We start from the raw sequence: 14,104 nt of genomic DNA, 5'->3' as shown, positions 1-14,104 counted from the left end.
AACCATGAATTACAAAGAATTGTTTGGTATTCCACTTCGCTCGCCATCCTAAGACATGAGATGTTAAGTTTTATTATGTCCAGTATTTACACTGACCTGCCCTTAACCGGAACACAACAGTGACTACACCAGTGTGTATTGCTCCTTGGCGGTAGCAATAGACATTGCAGTGGTACCTACCCAGGCGGACTCACATATGACCTACCACCAGTAAGTGCCTAAACTAAAAAAGTTCTACGCCGTAAACTACATTAGGAGAGTGAAGTTGTTTGCGAGGTATTATGTGTAGAAGCGTACCGTCACTGCTGTTGTTGCTGGGCACGCGCTCGCGGAGCCGGCCGCCGGCGCCAGTAGCGGAACTCGCGCGGCAACGTGTACGAACGCGGCAGGGATATCTGCAAATATACCAACACCGATGTATTATTTATACGAGCAAGGCGAAGTGACGTCACAACCCACCGGTGGCGAACGGTGAAATTTTCTGCAAGGGAATCCGACATAAAATGTAGGTACCTACTAATATAATAAGTTTATATGGAGAATGAGAAAAGTATGAATTACAGGTAAAGTCGAGAGCACATGTTCTCCATTCACCGTCTCCTTATTTAACAATAACATAGAGCAGGTCGTTATTGAGCGTACGGAATATTAGGAATGGAATTGGTGAATTCGTTCGAGTTTTAGAACCTCTTAGAGGTGGCAGCTGCCCTGCCCCCTTGGCGACGCCGTTGTATGTACATCATATTATATTGCTAGCGACACTATTAGATAGACAATTTAATAAGGAACATTTACAATTTTGTATAAGGCCTAAAATATAATATTTTTTATTCATAAATGTTTACATATGTCCGTCTGTAATTATGTGCCGTAAATGTATGGAACGAATTCTCAAGGCTGTTCACTCAGGTGAGTATATCAAATCAAAACAAAGTCCCTAGTACCTAAAGTCGTTGTTAAATTATCGCGTTATGGCTTCAGCACAATCTAGATGACAGATCAGCTCCATCCTGGTGAACTTCAAGTGCTGCAACTTCCTACTGGGCCCCCCGTGACGCCTCCTACCGAGGATATTTAAGCCTTAGACCACCACGCGAAACCTAGTGCGGGTTGGCAGACTTCACATGCCTTCTAAACTAATTTAGAATTCTTAGGCACGTAAGGCTAACGGTGTTTTCTTCTTGGGTATCTGAATACTTATGTCTCTAAGTACTCACCTAACTATACAATTTTATGAAATTGCATTCTCGTTTTGTTTTTTATTACTTTTATTTTTTCACTCAAAAGAAGTTTAATTTATCGTAAATTATGTTTACCACCTGTGTGGCCAATAAATGTTTTTTTCTTTTTTTCTCGACTGCTGAAGCGAGCTCTAATTGACAAGCAATACACACGTAACTTCGAAAAGTCAGAGTGTTTTGAACTCTCGTTAGAGACTACTATATACCAGTGGCGATGGGTGAAAATTTTCTCTACAGTTAAGTAACATAATATAATACGCTGTTCACAATAAATTAAAATCAGTAAAATATAATACTTAATAATTTCCTTCTAACATAAAAATTATGTCTAGTCTCTGAATTTACAAAATAATCATATATTTTGAACATAGGTACCTAAAAGAGTCCAACAAGAATTAATAACGCACAAACACTAATTATACATTCTAAATTTTTTAAATTATTCGCGCCAATAGCTCAACATGAAGCCGCAAATTCTCGGGTTACCCTGAAGTACACAGACACGCACGCACACATATATTTTTACGCCACTTCCAAAAAAATTGACAATGACACCGCACTGCGTGTGAAAAAGACAACAATATCGCGAGGGAAGCTATGCGCGGCCGGGTTCACTTCGAACACTATAAGGCGCGAGCATTGCGCGCGAGTTACGATTTAACGAATTGACATAAACGACAGATATCATTGAAGTCTTGATTTAATTTAATAATTATAAGATGACTTGTTTAATATACTAGTTTTATTCTAGTTATATTGTTACGTTTTTTTTATTATTTTTAATTAATTTACAAAAGGTAACCCGGTAGGAATCGGCTTGTATGGACGCTACGCCACTGCTATATACTTTGGTTTTGAACCTGCGCTCTGTTAGTTCCGTCAGTTAGAAACAAGTCGATGTTGAGTGACGCCTGACCTGACTATCGATGTCGCTGGGCGGTCGCGGCGTGTCCCGCGCGGGTCCCTCGGGCTGGAGTCCTCCCCACTGCTGCCGGCCGCGCCTTCCTCCTTCTTTCTATTCCTGATAATAAATAAATACAATAAATAATCAATTACTTCATTGTTCCAAAAATATTTGTGTTGTGAATATCGGGAATTGGCAATTTTTTTTCTTTTCCATAAATTTTATTTCGTTTAATAATTGTAATACAATACACATTTTTAAAACTAACAACAATAATAATTAATATAGATATATTTGTTATAAATTAATTTTGTCATCATTAATTTGTACTCACGTATAAGGCGGTCCCCAATGACAGCACACCTGTCTATTGCACCCCTCTAAATAATGAGGAGCTAGCAGGATCTCAGGAGTCCTGCACCTCTGCATCTTCCGCATCTGCTGGTCTATCTTCCCCCAGCCCGGGATACGGGAACCTCTCACAATTCTGCCCGTACTGGGCACAACCCTCGTAATTATTCCTTATATTGTCTATACTTTGGACGTTAGCTAAAGCGTTGTGTAAAGCGGAGACGTACTCGTCTTTACCTTCGTATTTGTATTGATTATTTTCGCAATACCCAGAATATTCCCCCATTTGTCTATGGTCCTCGGAGTATATGTTATTTTGAGGTATCCGCGGCTTGTCTATGGCGTTGTCGTAGTTGCTACCAGAGACATCCGCCATATAATTTCCGGGACTGGTATTTAAAACGTTCCTAGGGCTGCCACAGCTTCCCTCATAATTCCTCGTTTCCAGATAATTCGGGGACCTCAGTGGCGTTCTATCGTTTCTAATATTCGCCGGATTCTCGTAGAACGTTCGCGCATTGTCGTACCTGTTTGGTAACCTTCGCATTTTTAAGTCATTGATATCGGGGTTGGACGATTCGTTGTTTTGGAAGTTCGAAATGTTGAATTCGGGCTTTATTTCTGTGTACGTTGGGTATAGATTACAAGTGTGGGGTACTACTGGGTAGTTTTGGTACGAGTGGGTCATTTCTATACTAGGCCAGGCGGGCGGTTCCGCGTGCGTTTTCGCGCGTGGGATCGGCTGTCGTTGTAAACTGCTGTATATTTCTTCGGCGGCTACTGGAGTTGTCTTTGCCAATTTGCCTTGTTTGATCTCTTCCTCGATGACCCTTAGCTCTGCGAGTTGTTTTTGTTTTTTCTCTTGCAGTTTCTGTTGGATATTGACGCGGGAACCGACGCTGGAACCTTCGTTTTCTGATGAACCACCCTGTATAAAATGTATAGTAATATATTTTATTAACTGCCACCATACTATATAGCTTTTTGTTACATGTTTAGTTTATATTAAAATAAAGTAAAATTTGTGTATCATAGTTATATCGACGGTTGAAAGGCTAAGGGGCCGTTCAAGTATTACGTAACGCAATTTGGGGGGGCGGGGGGGTCTCGTATAAAGCGTTATGTAACATTGTTATTTTTATTCTAAAACAATAACAAAGGGATTTTAGCGACTTTCCGGTCGATCGGTCGGTTAATATTGCGTAAAATAATTGTGAATATTAAAAAAAACTTATCAGTTTAGAGTTACATAACTTTTGGAGGGGGGTGGTACAGGAAAACGTTACAGCGCGTTACATGGGGCAGTGGGGGGTTCAAAAATCTTCAAAAATTGCGTTACGTAATGCTTGAACGGCCCCTTAATCGACTCGAGCGATTTTTGCTACACTACGTTCCATACATATTTAAAATCAGCACTTTTTCTGTTTCATAAAAAAAGTTTAATTTTTTGGAAGAAAGATGTCGTTTACTCAATTAACCTTCCAACCGCCGATATAATTTTAACCAATATTTTACCAATGAGTGTATTTTTGTTTTTATTGTTTACTCTGTATTTTTTGCCTAATTTTTTTCCTTTAATCATGTATAACATATTAAAACAGCCATATTATTATAAGCTAGTAACGTTACATGGTGGTTATGCGCGGCGGGGAGCGGCCGCCTCCAGAAGGCGGCGGCGGGGGCGGCGGGCGGCGGCACGAACGACGTCGGCTTCTTCTTCTTACGGCCGTTTGCTGCGCTGGAGATATATCACACGTTACAATATACCATCCCACAACCATAGATTTAGAATGTACAGGCAGTGGCGGCTCTAAACGACGCGAGGCCCCAGGCGAAAGCAAAAAGAAACAGACGCGAGGCCCCGGGCAGAGTAAAAAAAAGGTTTCCCTGTTTTAACAGTTTCGTCGGTAAGAACGTAAAAAAAGGTCCTGCGAGGCCCGCGCGAGGCCTCTGTAAGCGCGAGGGTCGGACGGTTGCCCGGTTCGTCTCCCTCAAAGGCCGCCTCTGATCCTAGGTATATACACATAAGCAAAACTGTTGGTATAATTAGTTGGGCTTTATTAAATTAAAATAAAATAAAATGCTTTATTCAACACGTAGGCGAACGTAGTTGTACTTATAAGTCACGATACATGAGAATATTTTATTATTACTTATATAAAATCGTTTATATAAAGGCGATTTATATTGGACATAAAATAAATGAAAGTCTAAAAAGTAAACGAAAATGCCAGCTCGGGCTGGCTGATGTTACTCCAGTACATGATTTGTTTTATCTGTATGTTCCAAAAAAAACATCCAAATCCGTTCAGCAGTTCTGCGTTTACTTTTAAGAAATATCTCCACAACCTACATTTTTATAAATAAATAATATTTATGTTACCTGTTACAGACGGGGTTAGAGAACCGGCAGTTGAACACGCCTGGTATGGTAGCATTATCTCCCTGGTTTGCTTGCTTTCCTGAAAGTATCATAAACAAAATTAGCTATTTCTTGGTATCAGGCACTGAATGTATTAAACCCCAGTTCAGCAAAAGCCTAAGTCCGTGCCTGCATATACTGTATATTTTAGATAAATTATAAATGGTAAAGTAAAGCGTTGATTATTCCATAATACACCCAAGAGACAGCTTAACTCAACAGCTAGGTTCGCTTCGCCAGAAAATTAAGGAGTTCCGCACATAAAATATTGAACTACAGTTGGTTATTGAAACGATCCCAATCTCAATCTCAATCTCAAATCAGATTCCTGAATGAACCAATCACAATAACTCATTTGAACGCATGTCAAAAAACGTCGTTCGGATTGGTCCATTTTTGAGATAGATCAAAAAAAGCGATTTGGATGGTTGATTGAAAATAGCGGTAATATTTTAAGCTATCTGCACTTCATTTCTTTACCAGTGTTAGATGAGATTCATATAAATATTAGACTTCTTGGTATATTGGTATATACTTGGGCACAGCTAAGATTACGTTTAGGGAGGTGCATCTACATTTACACACTATAAGTAGGTACTACATAATATCATTAAATATGTTATTTTAAATCTCCCGAGTATTTGTATATGCTAAACCATAATAACACCCGTAGTCGATAGTTCCCATTGTTATACAGTGATTTATTTTTGTGATTTCTTTCAGACAGTGGGGTGCGCGTGCACACCATTGCACTTCCCTCCTACATAAAAGTATAAAGTTGATTATCCGAATACATCGGTTTCCTAAACACGCATGTCTCCAATTAATTCGAATAATCCCTCGATTGTAATATATTTGATATACCTTGTTGATTTTCGCCGAGCATGTAGCCGAGTCTTCGCACATGAAAGTACCTGCAAATGAAGTTACGTTTTATTTACATACATACATACATACATAACATCACGCATTTATCCCTGAAGGGGTATGCAGAGGCGCAACCAAGGCACCCACTTTTCGCCAAGTATGTTCCGTCCCATGATGTGATAGGGGGCGAGCCTATCGCCATATCGGGCACAAATTCCAGACTCCGGGCTGATACTGAGTAGAAAAACCCAAATATCACTTTGCCCGACCCGGGATTCGAACCCAGGACCTCAGAGCGCTATTGTACCGGACATGCAATACAACTACGCCACCGAGGCAGTCACGTTACGTTTTATTTGTGTTCGTATAATCGATAATTTTATACAGGATGTTACAAAACTGTTCCTAAAGATTAAGACAGGTCATAGCGGTTTTTTACATTATTATTTATTCAAGGTGTGTCGAAGACTTTACAGCCTTCATGGTCATGGCCTTCAATGTATAACATACGCGTAACATAAGAAACCATCACAGGTCATTGCGTTGGTATTTCCTGATACTCTGACACAATGGCACTAAAACATCGCAATCGAATTTCATAATTTTACTAATGACTTAATGGCGATATAAAACATATCCTATCACCACAAAACGAATGCTAGTGAGACGGTGTTGTACCACCGCGTACGTCATGTGAGTAATGTACCTGTAGTAGAGCAGCATGAAGCCGATGCCGGCGGCGGAGGCGGTGGCGGTGGCGGCGGCCGTGGCCAGCGGCGCCTGCGCCTGCCCCGACCACCACCACGCCGTCACCAGCAACCAGTTCTCCACCATCATCACCACGTAGAACGTCACCTGACCACACACCACTACATTAACAACCCTGCTTACTCCAACGTGGAAGGATCAGAAGATAATGGTAAATTCATTGTAGATTTTATACAATCTAATGACTAAACGAAGCTCGCCATAAAAGCACGAGTCAATAATTATGTTTTTTGAAATCGCGTTACAGGATGTTCTAACATGAGAACAATATTTTAAAACAAATAAAATAGAACAATATTTTAAAGTAAATAATTTTATATGATTTTATTTTAATTAAATTTAACATTTCCACATAAAAAGATGATGATTTAGATTTTGATAGTAATATTCTATATTAAAATTCACTATTCCGTTATTCGATACGTAGAAATATGTTATATATTTTGACCTGAAGTTGGCGCCACTCACCATCTTCTGCCTGTGGTTGTGTTCGTGCAGGTTGACGTACGCGAACACGTAGATGAAGGCGATGAGTGCGGAGAGACACGCCTTGCGCGGGCGACTGATGCGCTCGCCGTGGAACACGTTCTTGGGCGATATCAGCCACAGGAACATGGACAGCCAGTGCAGACCTTCGGAAAGGGTATAGTCAGACTTTATAGAAATAGTATGCAATTTATAAAAGCTTTTTATATTACACGGCCTTTAAAAGGATTAAAGATGGGATTTTTTTTTTGGTATTTTAATGATTTTAAGAAAAGTACGTATGTGGGAATGAAACGTTAGTGTGATGCATGGAATGGGAAGTGCGTGAGCGAGATGAAAGAGAGACGAGTGTATGACAGTCGAAAGGAGACGGGCGAAATTGGGCTTGACTGTACACTTATGAAACATTTATCAATATTCCTCTTCTATTTTTATATCAGCCATTAAAAATATTAGATTGTATTACAATGGGAAAATAAAATATGTTTTGTTATGAATAAGTAACTGACTTCCGGTATCGCGAATATCAGGCTGTCTATTATTAATGTATATTAGGTATTATTGTTATTTGTTTTCTGTACTTCTGCGCAAGTGAATGTTTTTGGTTTGATATTTTTATTTTAACGACTACGGCTTTTGAGAATATTTTGACGATTGCTGCTTTAATGAACTACCCACGCTTATTCAACAACGGACTTTTATTTCTTGCTTGTTCGACTGATTTTGCTTGTTCTACCAGATTTCGAAAAGTATCGATGAACCATCAACACCATTGTGTTAATTGTAGCATTGCTACATGGCGTTGTAACACTACAGGAATTCGTCCAATTGAAAACGAAATAGTTCTTTCAATAATATAAAATCAGTATAAACTCATGCCCGTTTCCATGAAGGAGAAGATAAAAGAAGATGTGCAACCTACACTTAGATTCATCTTGCGATAAGTACTTAAGTACCTTCATATCGGTCCTCGTCGATTCCATGCGATAATTTCAATTCTGGTTATTATTTAAGCCAGCTGCTCATTAGTCAACACGGCAATCCAATGGACAATGATTAGGTGCTGTGAACATCTTGTGCTATCGGGTAAATGCGAAGTTATTCACAGAAAAGTGTTTTTTTTTACGCTATATTGTATAGCGATTATTTCTTTACTCCCGTTGTAGAGACAGATTTTTTTTTCTAATTTAGAAATGGTTCTATTATTCCTATAAAATAATGCATAAATTATCTCTGTAACACCAAGCCCAAGGTTCTATGAAGTTTCGCCCGTCTCCTTTCGAATTTGCTAAGTAAGGATCACGACAACGGAAAAAATGGGAAGACGGAAAAAATAATCAATAAAAAAAGATGGTACTTTGGAACAATATTTCAATCCGAACAAATCCCACTAACATGTTATTTATCTACTGTTTTCTTAGAAGGATTTATAGCTTGAAAATAATAAATACTGGATTTTTGTAAGAATTTGAAATTAGTAAAGAAGTTATAATTTATTATAATTTATAGTACAGTTATAAAAAATATAAATTCCAATGTAATCAGTTTTTAAACATGTGATAGAGTACTCACCTATAACTAAAAAGACCCAGTATTCGTAGACTAGAGCGTAGACTGTGAGCGCGCATATTCGAGCCGAGATCGTGCCAAGCCGCCACAGAAACTACAAACAAACGACATAGTGTAATAATATGCCTTTTAACATGACTACTTATATGAAGAGTTCTCAATTTCACTACACCTCATCTTACTTAAGAGACTTTGAAGTCGATTCAGTTTTAGATTTTATAACGTATTTACGACTTTCTATAAAGGTTGATATGTATTTCTGATAATAAATACCAATTTAAAACATGAAAAATTCAGTCACATTGCTCTAAATATAAGTTTCTTTTAGATTTTATAAGGTTGGGACGACTTCCCCTAAGGGTTAATATGTATTTATGATAATAAATACCAATTGAAATATGTAAAAATTAAGTGACATTATTCCAAACATATTGCGAGTGTCTTTCGTATCTCTTACCTGAAATATGACCCCCAACCACGTGAGCACGAGTCGATGCACGTTCTGCAGCCGCACGTTCTTGCTGAAGCTGGCGAGCGCCCAACACACAGAGAACAACGACAGCGACGCTGAGATCACGTTCAGCTCCGCGAACGCCTTGTTTGCTAATCATAAAATAAAGGTACTACACACTCAGTGAAATAAATGTACTACATACTCCAGTGAAATATATGTACTACATACTTAGTGAAATAAATGTACTACACACTCAGTGAAATAAATGTACTACATACTCAGTGTAATAAATGTACTACATACTCAGTGTAATAAATGTACTACATACTCGGTGAAATAAATGTACTACACACTCAGTGAAATAAATGTACTACATACTCAGTGTAATAAATGTACTACATACTCGGTGAAATAAATGTACTACACACTCAGTGAAATAAATGTACTACATACTCAGTGAAATAAAATAGTCGTAACCATGAAGGCAGTCTTCGCAATGGTAATCTATATATATAAAATGAATTGTTGTTCGTTAGTCTCGCTAAAACTCGAGAACGGCTGAACGGATTTATCTTATCTTGGTCTTGAATTATTCGTGGAGGTCTAGGGAAGATTTAAAAGGTGAGAAAAATTCGAATAATTGCCGGGAAAATCCTCAAAACAGCATTTTTCTATTTCCCATACAAACGTTTTCTAACTAATACGTAGAGTCAATTTGAGCTTTATTACTATTGTATAAAGTTCACTGTTGTCTAAGCAATGTAGGTGTGTTCCTAACATCAAAGCAGTGTGCGTTGGAGCACAGAATATAATAATGTAATGTCGTGTTCTGAAACTCAACAAAAGTGATATCGCGGACCCGACTAAATTGAACAGTCACAAAATTTAATATATCATTAGTTATTTGGTTGGCTTCACGATATTATTTCTTTTGTTTTACTTTAAAATGCATGTTTTCGTTATGGACAATTTTGAGCTACTTTTGCATATCTATACTTATAATAAATCTGTAGAGAGGTCAATTCTGTACATGAAATATATTTCCAAAATAACTGGGGTGATTAGGGATCGATACTGATGCTAAAAATGCAATTAGTAAAATTTTTGTCTGTCTGTCTGTATAACCGTTATAGAAACAAAAACTACTCGACGGATTTTAACTTAACTTGGTACAATTATTTTTCATACTCCTGAGCTGGTTATAGTATACTTTTCATCACGCTACAATTAATAGGAGCATAGCAGTGATGGAAAATGTTGGGAAAACGGGAGAAGTTACTCCATTTTTAAGCTTCCGTCATTTCGTGTGCAACCTTAATGGTTAAAAGTTCCTTCGATTTCACCAGGATCCCATCATCAGACCCTGACCGGACAATCGGACCACCTGCATACCACCATAAATTAAAAACATCCCGACAAATTGAGCACCTTCTCCATTTTGAAACCCGAAATCCACGCGGGCGAAGCTGCGGGCGGAAGCTAGTAATAAATAAATCGGTAAAAATTTCGTTTAGTAGTTTTATTTCAAAGCCAAAATTTCGCGTTAACGTATTTCATAGCGAAATAAAAGTTCGATAATGCCACTGCCACTCCTGCTTGTACATTTGTTGATGCTTGCGTTTAAACACGCGTTACTAAGCGCGTTAAAGAAGTAACCAAAGTTAGCGCGTGTTAATACACCACGGCGCAGGTGTAGAGGTGGAATAATGAACAACCCAGGTATGGTCAATGATATAAATTGATGTGTCCATCAGTCTAGTCATCAATATTGAAAAAAATATTTATAGAGCCCACATTAATACAGCAAATTAAAAAAAGACAAAAATTGGACACCCTGTATTAAAACTTTTACAAGCAAGTATAGCGTATAGATTCTATTATGCTAAGTTTAGACTACTAAGTTTTTCTCAAATTTCAGGTGCGTTTATATTAGCGTCATTATTTCAATAGTTTTTCCACACATTGCTACTTCTCGCAAAATCCCACAACCTTCAAAATTTTTAAGTATTCGCTTGCCGTGATTGTTGCTGTAAAAATCGCTTGCAGAAATTAACATCTAATAATTTTCTTGCTAATTGTGACCGCACTTCATAATAAAATTCTTACCCGAGGGCTCATCTATCGTCGGCTCCGGAGTGACTCCTAGCTCATTGGCGATTTCGTGGTTGGTGTCCTTGAACAGGATGTGCAGTTGGAGTAATAACATCGGCGCCGCCTCGCAAAACGCGTGGACTAGACGTAGCATACCTACGATCAACATTGATTTACATTTTCATAGAAATAAAGTACCGCATTGACGCTGTGAACATATCGAAAAACACACAAAACTAAAATTTCAAATTATAGTTGAAAATATCCTCAATTTCATTATTATAGTGTTGTGTTTGTGTCACGTTTTATTCATAGTATATGAAGTTAAACCCCTCCGAACGTTGAACATTCTTTCGATATAATACGGCGCATTGACAGCGATTATTAACAACAATCAAACTCTAATATTGATAGATTAGTCATAACAAGCATTTTAGAAAAAAAAAGGGTTCTTTACATATTTTCTAACTCAATAACTATACACTTACATAAATCTCTCACTTGATGTTTAACCCTCCGTAGCTCGACGGGTACAAGCAGTCTCGCATACCGCCACAACACCCCGAGTTGTAAACAATGCAACATTATTGGAAGCCAGGGCGGGCGGTCCTTCCGGCCCTCACTTGCCCACCATACGTGCAGGTACCAGCGGAGGGAGAGGACCTGTGGAAACAACAGTCATTATCATTTTATAAAATATGAGCATTATGAGGGACGAGGAAATTTTATTTTTCGAATTTTCCTGCGTTTCTGTTTGCCAGATTTGTGCCGATTGGTTAAAGTTAGATAATTGTAAGCACTGAGAATTTTAAAGGGAATAATTTCTTCTTTACTCTCTAGCCAGTTCTTACATCATTACAGCGCTATCTAGCGTCACTGTCCTGAATTAAATCAATTATTCCATCGTATAATACTTTAATATTGTACCCAGTTTTGTGAACCAAAATAAAAAAAAACTCATATTAAACAAACCTGAGATATAAGTAGCGATGTGATCACAATAGATATAGCCGCTGCAACGTTCTCTTATAGCCTCGTTCGAGTAGCGCGTATCCCATTACTACATCGAACACGACGTCGCAGAAATACCCAGCCAGCGAGATCACGTTGAACAGTACGTCGCAAAGGGGCAGAAACTCTGCCATTACGGAACATTTCTCTATTTTATCACGATGTAAATAATCGTTTTTCGTTCATTTGCTGTAAACAAAATGTTATTTTTGCAACAATTGCGTGTAATGAAACGTAGTGCACATTTCGTTTCACATTATTAATAAATGATGCGTCTGTCCTGTGTATGTGGAACCGTGCGTGCGTGTTAAATAAATTTTAAATATATTTAAAACATCCTTGGTAATTTAAACTATAACGTTTATTTTTGTAACATTTTTTTGCAAGTTATTTTTATAATGACAATGAAAATATATGATTGAGATGACTACCATCCGTAAAACATTTTCCGTAAATTGAAACGCCAAATATGCTGGACGTAAGACGCGAATAAGTTTGCGACTACGAATTTATGAAACTAATTTTTATTTCGAGATAATTCTACTGTTTGTTTAAGAAAATTATGTCTAATTACCCAGATATTGTTAGTAAAATAGGCAAAGAATCATCTAGGTCTGCCTGTAAAAAGTGTGGTTATGCAGGACATCTTACATTTCAGTGCAGAAACTTTATAAAAGTAAGTTTGTTATTTTAAACAGCAATGTAAATAAATATTACTGATAATGTAGAGAGGATGTCCTAAATGTATTTTTACGCAATATTTTAGCTTTCTTAGGAATGTAGTCGCACAAAAGTGTGATCATTCCTAAGGAAAAAAAAATTTGTTAACAAGTTATTTACTAATTAAATCTGTATTATTATTACTTCTGAGAACTCACCAGTGAATTATTAAACAGTACTAGCTAATATGATAATATCAAGAGTTGTACTCAATATTCAAAGTTATTTGAGTTTACTGTAAAGAATAGATAAAATTTCAGTTGCTAGTTTGTTAATCATTTACCTTCGGCATTTTATTAACTTTTATTTAGGGATTTGTGGAGTATAGCACAACAAAAGCATTGTTTGTTGAATTATAATGCAATACTTTCTAAACAAAGCTATTTGGATGCAGCGTGGCATGGCTTTTTGCCCAAAAATATTGATTCCTTTCCAATAATTATTGTATTATTATTGTACATATACACTCATGTCTTTTATCCCTGAAGGGGTAGGTAGAGCCGCCTTTAGTCCTACTTTTCAGTGTGTGCATTCCCTTCCATGATGCAATAGAGCCTACTGTCATGTCTAGTATAAATTCCAGGATTCGAGTTGATATTGAGCAGAAATACCCCATATCACTGTTTGATTTGGTATTCTAATCCGGAACGTCAGTATGGTAATCATACTGTGCACACTATACAACCACACAAGTGATTTTATAACAACTTGATTAATAAAAATTAATATTACTTTACAGATAGATCCAAATAAAGAGATAGTTTTAGATGTAAGCAGTACAAGTAGCGACAGTGAAGAGGAATATGCCACCCACCACAGACCTTAAGAGAAGCAGAGTTGAGACAGAAATTAGCAGAGAAACTTAAAAGGCGAAAGAGAAAAAGAAGAGTAAGAAGAGAAAGAGATCTAGGTAGTTGGAATAGTTTAAGATTTTATCGATAAATAGGTGCTACCATTTTCAATAAAACATCAATAACATTTTCTTTTAATATAATGTGAAAATGGGCTAATTAAAACAGTTATTTTCATGCTTATAAATAACACATTTTGACAATTAAGATTGGGACTATTTATTGGAAATAGCTGTTATTGCTAAATATTGTTTGTGCTGTTACATTTTTATAACTTTTTTATTTATCATAGAGCTTATTTCAGTTATCAAATCGAAATGCAACAGAGTAATGTAGTACTTAGCTATATTACGATAAATAAGTGTTAAT

The 14,104-nt window shown here is 37.2% G+C and overlaps 1 pseudogene; it reads right to left on the bottom strand.

Annotated features, from left to right (window-relative positions):
- Positions 1-297: 297 nt before the first annotated feature.
- On the bottom strand, positions 298-12,374 carry LOC119192930 (annotated as a pseudogene).
- Positions 12,375-14,104: the final 1,730 nt, after the last annotated feature.

The sequence above is a fragment of the Manduca sexta genome, unplaced genomic scaffold (assembly GCF_014839805.1).
Source record: "Manduca sexta isolate Smith_Timp_Sample1 unplaced genomic scaffold, JHU_Msex_v1.0 HiC_scaffold_3382, whole genome shotgun sequence".
Classification (NCBI taxonomy): domain Eukaryota; kingdom Metazoa; phylum Arthropoda; class Insecta; order Lepidoptera; family Sphingidae; genus Manduca; species Manduca sexta.
Note: the sequence above shows the minus strand (reverse complement) of the source record. Positions and strands in the feature narration are given on the sequence as shown.